We start from the raw sequence: 7483 nt of genomic DNA, 5'->3' as shown, positions 1-7483 counted from the left end.
GCCTGGAGAATCCCAGGGATGGGGTCACACAGAGTCGGACACAACTGAAGTGACTTAGCAGCAGTAATTAAGAAGCCAGGAGATAATATGTATCTGGGGCTCAGACAATATGTTCACCAAATATTTACATCGTATATGTCAAAGTTACAGGCACATGTGATAGATATTGTCGTCAACACACATGTACACCCATGGCTGATTCATGTCAATGTATGACAAAAAACACTACACTATTGTAAAGTAATTAGCCTCTAATTAAAATAAATAAATAAATTTTAAAGAAACATAAAAAAAAGAAACTGTTGTCAATAAAGCAGGTGACATTCTGTGCCCTGATGGAACTTAGAGGCCAGTGTTCATGTCATCAGGACCTTGTCTCTCTCCCTGTCGTCAGGATCTTGTGATTCTTCACTTGCTGGGCGGGTTCTGTGTTGCCTTCTGCTGGTTTGTGAGAGGAGGGGAAGCTAGCCTGTGCAGAATGGGGGAAAAGGAAGACCAGGAGCCCTAGCTTCTTTGCTTTAAAAAAAATTTATTCAGGAAAGAAAGTCACTCAGTCATGTCCGACTCTTTCCGACCCCATGGCCTGTAGCCTACCAGGCTCCTCTGTCCATGGGATTATCCAGGCAAGAATACTGGAGTGGGTAGCCAGTCCATTCTCCAGAAGGATCTTCCCAACCCAGGGATTGAACCCCGGTCTCTTGCATTGCAGGCAGATTCTTTACTGTCTGAGCTACCAGGGAAGCCCTCCGATTTATTTTAAAATGCAGAATAATTGCTCTACAGTGTTGTATTGGTTTCTGCCATACATCAACAAGGATCAGCCATAGGTGTACACAAGTTCCCTTCCTCTTAAACCTCCTTCCTAGCTTATTAAGCAGACTTGCAGGCTGCCTTTCTCTTGCTGATCCCCTTCTTCTATTCTAGAGGTGCTTCCTGCTGTTAATTCCTGAGCCTTTGAGGAGAATCCGTGATGTAAATCTGATTCCTTTTTGGTTTTTCCCCTGACTATTTAGAGCTCAGCTTCCTCAAGTCAGTGAAGTCTGTTGTCAATGATCATATGCTTTCCGGCTTCCAAAAGTTTGTGGCTGTTGCTGCATCCCTGTTTGTCCTTTGTTAGAGTAGGTTTATGCCTTAAAACATTCCCTTTACTGTCATCTTAGTGGGGTTTCAGGAGGGAACTAAATACATGCATTTACTAAATTCATTATAGCAATCAAAATGACCATCAATTTGTTTTCATAAAATAAAACTTTTTGTGTATTTTATTGTGATGAACTCAACAGATAGCTTACTGTATGTAATGCAGAAGTTTATGAAGAAAAAGAAAACAACCCCTTTGAATCCTAGAAATCCTGGAGTTTATGACCATATACCTGTTGAACATTTTGGTTATTTCCAATTTTATAATATTGTAAACAACATGTGTTGAAACTCTTTACACCTAAACTTTGATAGACATTTATAAATACTTCTTTAGAATCCATTTCTATAGAAGAACATCATGGGAAAATAGATTGTATAACTTTATTGTCTTTGAGAAAGACTCTACCTGCATGAATTTCTAATGGTGGAAGTTTCAGACCTATAGTGGATGAGGGAGCAATACCAAACAATATGTAAGATGAATCTGACTTTATTTTTGAACTTCACTTTCTGTAAAATTTTTTACGTGGGTGGCATATTAAAAACTATTCCTAATGAGAAGAAATTTCAAATGATTATTATTAACTGAAGGGAAGATCCATTTTTTTAGTAGAAGCAGTTAAAATTAAATAGGAACATAGATGAATACTTCAACTTGTGTTTTAATTCTTTGTTAATTACTAGCCACAAGGTAAACTTCACCCCACTTTTCCTCTAATAAGTTATCTTTTGTTTATTTGAGAGGGAGAATGTCTCAGCCTGTAATGAGAACAAAATGAGTGGAATCTGTGCTCTTAGTGGAATGCGAATGTCTTAACAGATTGTCATCTCTGTGAGTCAGGGGCTGTGGTGCTCTGCCTTCTTCATCAACATCACTACCATTAGCATCACCACTATTGTCAATAACAACCCTTACAATTTACTTTCATGGTCACCACCTCACTTAAATCTTCAGAGCAGTCTTGTGAAGTAGATATGACAGATTATTTTGTTGTTACTGTTTTATAAATGGGGATCCTGAAGGACTAAGTTTAAGGGACTTTCCCCCCCAGTTAGGAAGAAGCAGAGGAAGGATTTTAGTCTGAATCTTCCAGCTTCAAAATCCACTGCTATCTCTACCATGCAATATATGCTCTGTCCTGCCTTGCACCAGAGCTTCAGATAGTAATATTTGAGTGAATAAATTTGAAAGGCCCTAGAGTCAGAACTGGTGTTCAAAAAGCAATAACCGTCAGAAAAAAAAAAAAAATGAAAGCGTGCCAAACATTAAATTGTACAGTGTTTTTCCTGGCAGCTCTATTCCAACTGATTGTAATGACTCCAGGAATAATATCTTATTTCCTAATAAATAGCTGAAACTGAAATTACTGCAGATTTTATGCAGAGTATTGCCCTGAATGGTAGGAGAAATGCACATTTTCTCATTTGCTTATGTTTGTTCATTTAAGCTGTCTGAAAGGGAAATCCATTTTTATAGAAACTGGTGTACTGGATTTGCTTTGCTGAACAGTTTTTCTGGTTGGTTGCCAAAAAAAAAAAGTGAGACTTTATCAAGACTGTCCTTCTCTTTGAATTTGCATTGACTGCAAAGTGTCTTTCATTCTTTACCCCTGATTAATAGATAATTGGTGGCAATGGATGAATGTTTGAAATGGTGGGGTTGGGTCCCAGATTCACTTCATGGAGCTTCTCAAGAATATAGATGTAAAACCTTAAAAACCCTTTGGATATTTCTCGTGGATGATTGTTTACTGAGTTGACTTGAAACTAGTTCATTTTGACCAATTTGATAAATTTTCTTGAAATATTAATACTACCATTTCACAGCTGTGTACCATGTCAGTTGCTATGCCTGGAATTTTAAGAACAAAACAGAGGAACCTAGTTCTTTGACACTGGCTTTTGTTTTTTTATCATTTCCATTCCATATAGCCATTACTACATTAGACTTGAGATCCCTTTCTCCTCAAGGCAAACATTCTGAATAAATGAGTTACTGAATAAATGAAGCAGTTTTTACGAGTCATTTCTATAAACTTTTAAATGTTTTATTGTGGTAAAAGTAGCAAAATTTACAAGTGTTCAGGGCTGGTGCACTGGGAAGACCCAGAGGGATGGGATGGGGAGGGAGGCGGGAAGGGGGATCGGGATGGGGAACACATGTAAATCCATGGCTGATTCATGTGCATGGCTGATTCAGTGCATGGCAAAAACCACTGCAATATTGTAAAGTAATTAGCCTCCAACTAATAAAAATAAATGAAAAAAACAAGGAGCAAAATTTATCATTTAAGCCATTTTAAAGTGTACAATTCACTGCTATTTAGCACATTTACACTGTTGTATGACCATAAGCACTGTCAAGTTCTAGAACATTCCTATCACCCCAAAAGGAAACTCCCTCCTCATTAAGCAATCATGCTTGATAACCCCTCTTCCTAGTCTTTGGCAACCGCTGAATTTGTTCTATTGATCTCCCTATTTTGGATATTTCATATAAGTGAAATTACAAAATAGGTGGCTTTTTGTGTCTGGCTTACTTCAGTAAGCATGATCTTTTTGAAGTCCATTCATGACATAGCATATATCAAATTTTCATTCCTTCTCATGGCTGAACAATATTGCATCTATACCATATTTGTATCTATACCATATTTGACTTCTCTGTTCATCTATTAATGGGCATTTGGTTTGCTTCCGCCTTTTGGCTTTGTGAATAATGTTGCTGTGAGCATCCGCATGCAGATATCTGCTCAAGTCCCTCCTTTCAACACTTTTGTATTTGTATATATGCTTCAGAGTGGAATTGCTGAGTCATATGGTAGTTGTATGTTTAACTGTTTGAGAAGTCATGGTGTCTACACCATTTTACGTTCTCATGAGCAATGCATGAAGTTTCCAGTTTCTCTATATCTTATCATCACTTGTTCTTTTCCACACTTTTCATTATAGCAGTCCTAGTAGTTGTGAAGTGATATCTCACTGCAGTAAATTTCTGTTGCTCACTTCCACCCTGAACTGGGACTTTTTAAATTTTGAGCAGAGTCATGGGACATGTGAGGGATGTCTTGAGTACTTCTGCTTGACAGGGGGACCACTAGGTGTGAAGGTGGGTGGAAGATGAAGCAGAAACATTACACTGGGGCCTGAGTGTACAAGGACTTGAAAGCTAAGCAGAGGTTCTTTAGAGGGTAAAGGATAGTTTTTAAGAAAAAAGATGCCATAATGAGAATTGACCTTTGGAATAATAAAGGACGCCATGATGTAGGCTGAACTGGAAGGAACGAGGGCTGGGAATTACTCCATTGTTGAAGCAGTTCCTAGGGCTCTAAACACATGAATTGCTAATGTATTACCAAACTGCACCATATAATTTATCGAATTAGCCAAAAATTGTGGATTATTTCTGTCTTCCACAAGAATGTCACACTATGCCCAGTTTCATAAAGATAAACACATTTTAAAGTATTTTAGACAGTGAGCATTTCCACACTAAAAATTCTAGAGCTCTTTGAGTCTAATTAGATCTTTTCTGAGTTGATGGTTGATGGTCTCACACACAGAGAATTTTGTGGTGAAAAACATGATACTTGACATGTGATAGACCTGGATTTGAATCCTGTTTGTTCACTTACTGATTGTGTGGCCATGTTCAAGTACCTTACATTCTCTGAGTATCAGTTTTCTGTATATAAAGGGGTTGTAATATCTATCTCGTGTTGCTGTGAAAGTAATTTAAATTATGCATATAAAGCATGTAGCAGGGAGCCTGGCACATTGCTGGTGCCTGATACACGTACCACAAAGTCAAAAGTACTGAGGCCACTTCCTTTGTAAGTGAGAGCTTTGGTTATGGTACAGGGGAAGGTCCGTGAGAGTAGAAATCATCTTGGAACTTGGAAAAGGTGATGGGAAAGAGAGAGAGAAAGATGGATTTTTTCCCCAGAGAAAGCCTTGCATCATTTTGATGTGAGAATAACTTGGGAACAAGGATTAGACTGATGGGACCTGATTGACGTTTCAGTTCAGTTCAGTTGCTCAGTCGTATCTGACTCTCTGTGACTCCATGGACTGCAGCATGCAAGGCCTTCTTATCCATCACCAACTCCCAGAGTCTACTCAAACTCATGCCCTTCGAGTTGGTGATGCCATCCAACTATCTCATCCTTTGTTGTCCCCTTCTCCTCCTGCCTTCAATCTTTCCCAGCACCAGGGTCTTTTCAAATGAGTCAGTTCTTCGCATCAGTTGGCCAAAGTATTGGAGCTTCAGCTTCAACATCAGTCCTTCCAATGAATATTCAGGATTAATCTCCTTTAGGATGGACTGGATGGATCTCCTTGCAGTCCAACGGACTCTCCAGAGTCTTCTCTAACACCACAGTTCAAAAGCATCAATTCTTTGGCACTCATCTTTCTTTGTAGTCCAATATTTGCCTTAAATTTGACCTTTCTGTTGATGTTAACTCAATTCATTGACATTACCTGACATTAACTTGTCTGTTGGCTGAAATAATTTGCAGATTATCTATAGACCAACTCTTGTTTCATTGGGAGATTAAAATCCTTGTAACGTTGCATTGCAGTCTATCCTCAGAGCAGATTCATAGCAAGCAATGGATTGCCGACACATGTAGCACATAGCTGGGCCTCTGTCCAGCTCTACTTTACTGAGAGAAAAAGACATAAACAACAGAAGCAAGAGAGAATACCATCCCTTGCTGTTGGGACGTGGTAGTGATATTTTTATTTCTTGGATGAGATGATTTGCCTAATATTCCTAACTATGTATTGTCTCAAAAAAAAAAAAAATGGCATCCAGGGGATCAGGAAATGATGTCTCTTGTGTCAGAGTGTGGTCTCAGCTTTAGTCTGGCACATCAGCTACCAGCCGTGAATGTTGGCAAATACTACTTAAGTGGTACTGTTATTAATCACCCTTTCCAATGGAAATTTATGATGCTTCATAATATCAGCAGCTACCATTTGGCAAGTGTTATGCTGGGCTTTTACATTTCATCTTTATAACCACCAAATGAAGCAGATGAGTAAGCTAAGACTTGTGAATTAATTGGCTTGTACACATTCTTGTGGCTACCGTCACATAAAGGGAAAACTTGCTATCGGAAGGATGACTATGGTTATTGCATTAACATTCTAGGATAGCAATTTAATTAATTTCAGTGATAGAGAGCTTGTTTTTAAATATTTAAAGGACCCAACAACCAGTCAAAGATGCAGTTTGAGAAACCAAATGGCTTTGCATAAGCAAGTAGCTGAAATGTCTAGATTGCACACTAGTAACTTGAGAGGAGGACAAGATTTCTGAAAGAGAGAGGAATGGAGAGAATGGAAAGAGGGCTTGGAGGCTGAGTGTGGCCAGACACCTGGTAGAAAGTCAGAACCTGGAAAAGAAAGACTGTCTGATTGTAAATGGTCAAGGCATTTTTAGGGACAGTGAGATCTGCATTGATTTCAAAGTGTTAGTTGCTCAGTCGCATCGAATTCTTTGTGACTCCATGGACTGTGTCCCATCAGTCACCTCTGTCCATGGGATTCTCCAGGCAAGAATACTGAAGTGAGTAGCCATTAGATTCTCCAGGGCATCTTCCCAAACCAGGGATTGAACCCAGGTCTTCTGCTTTGCAGGCAGATTCTTTGTGGTCTGAACCACCAGGGAAGCCCCAGAAGCATTGAATTCAAAGCACTACCCTTCTTTTTTGCGCTGTGTTGGATTATTCTTGGTTGCAGTCAGAACTTAGTCAAACCTTGTTTCACTAAAGAATCTTGTGTTGGAAGTGCTTTGGTTGTGTGCCCATGTTTAGAGTGCAGTGAGGAAGAGAAAGGGGAGCGTTACAGAAGAGAAGATAGGAGTGGGGATGGAGAATTGAATTTGGAGCAAGGATTTAGAGCAAGAAAGAGTGGAAACATGAATGTCTCTCCTCCTAAAATCCTCAGAAATATTGGGTAAAGCCCTGGACCTCTGTCAGGCTGTGATTCATTTTGTTTAGATCAGATAAATTCTAGGAAGTGGATATCTTGGGGATTTTATCACATTAGTGGGTGACAGAGAAGAATCTTAAGTCCAGCTCTGCCTGACCCTTGAGTCCAGTTCCCTCCTACTTGCTCATTGCCCTGTACTGTGCTGACAGCTTTAGCACACGATGAAGGGCAGGAGGTTCAGCTGGACAGCCTCATACTCGGTCTTGGTGTCCTAGACTGGAAAGGACCCAACACTGAGGACCCTCTTTTCCCCACAGCTGGTGAGAGTTCTTGCTCTTTTACAAGAGCATCACTCCCACATCAGTTTTCATCAGAACAACTTCCTGGTGTCAAGGAATTC

The sequence above is a fragment of the Muntiacus reevesi genome, chromosome 1 (assembly GCF_963930625.1).
Source record: "Muntiacus reevesi chromosome 1, mMunRee1.1, whole genome shotgun sequence".
NCBI classification, from domain to species: domain Eukaryota; kingdom Metazoa; phylum Chordata; class Mammalia; order Artiodactyla; family Cervidae; genus Muntiacus; species Muntiacus reevesi.
The sequence above is the reverse complement of the archived record's forward strand: the minus strand, read 5'-3'. Positions refer to the sequence as shown.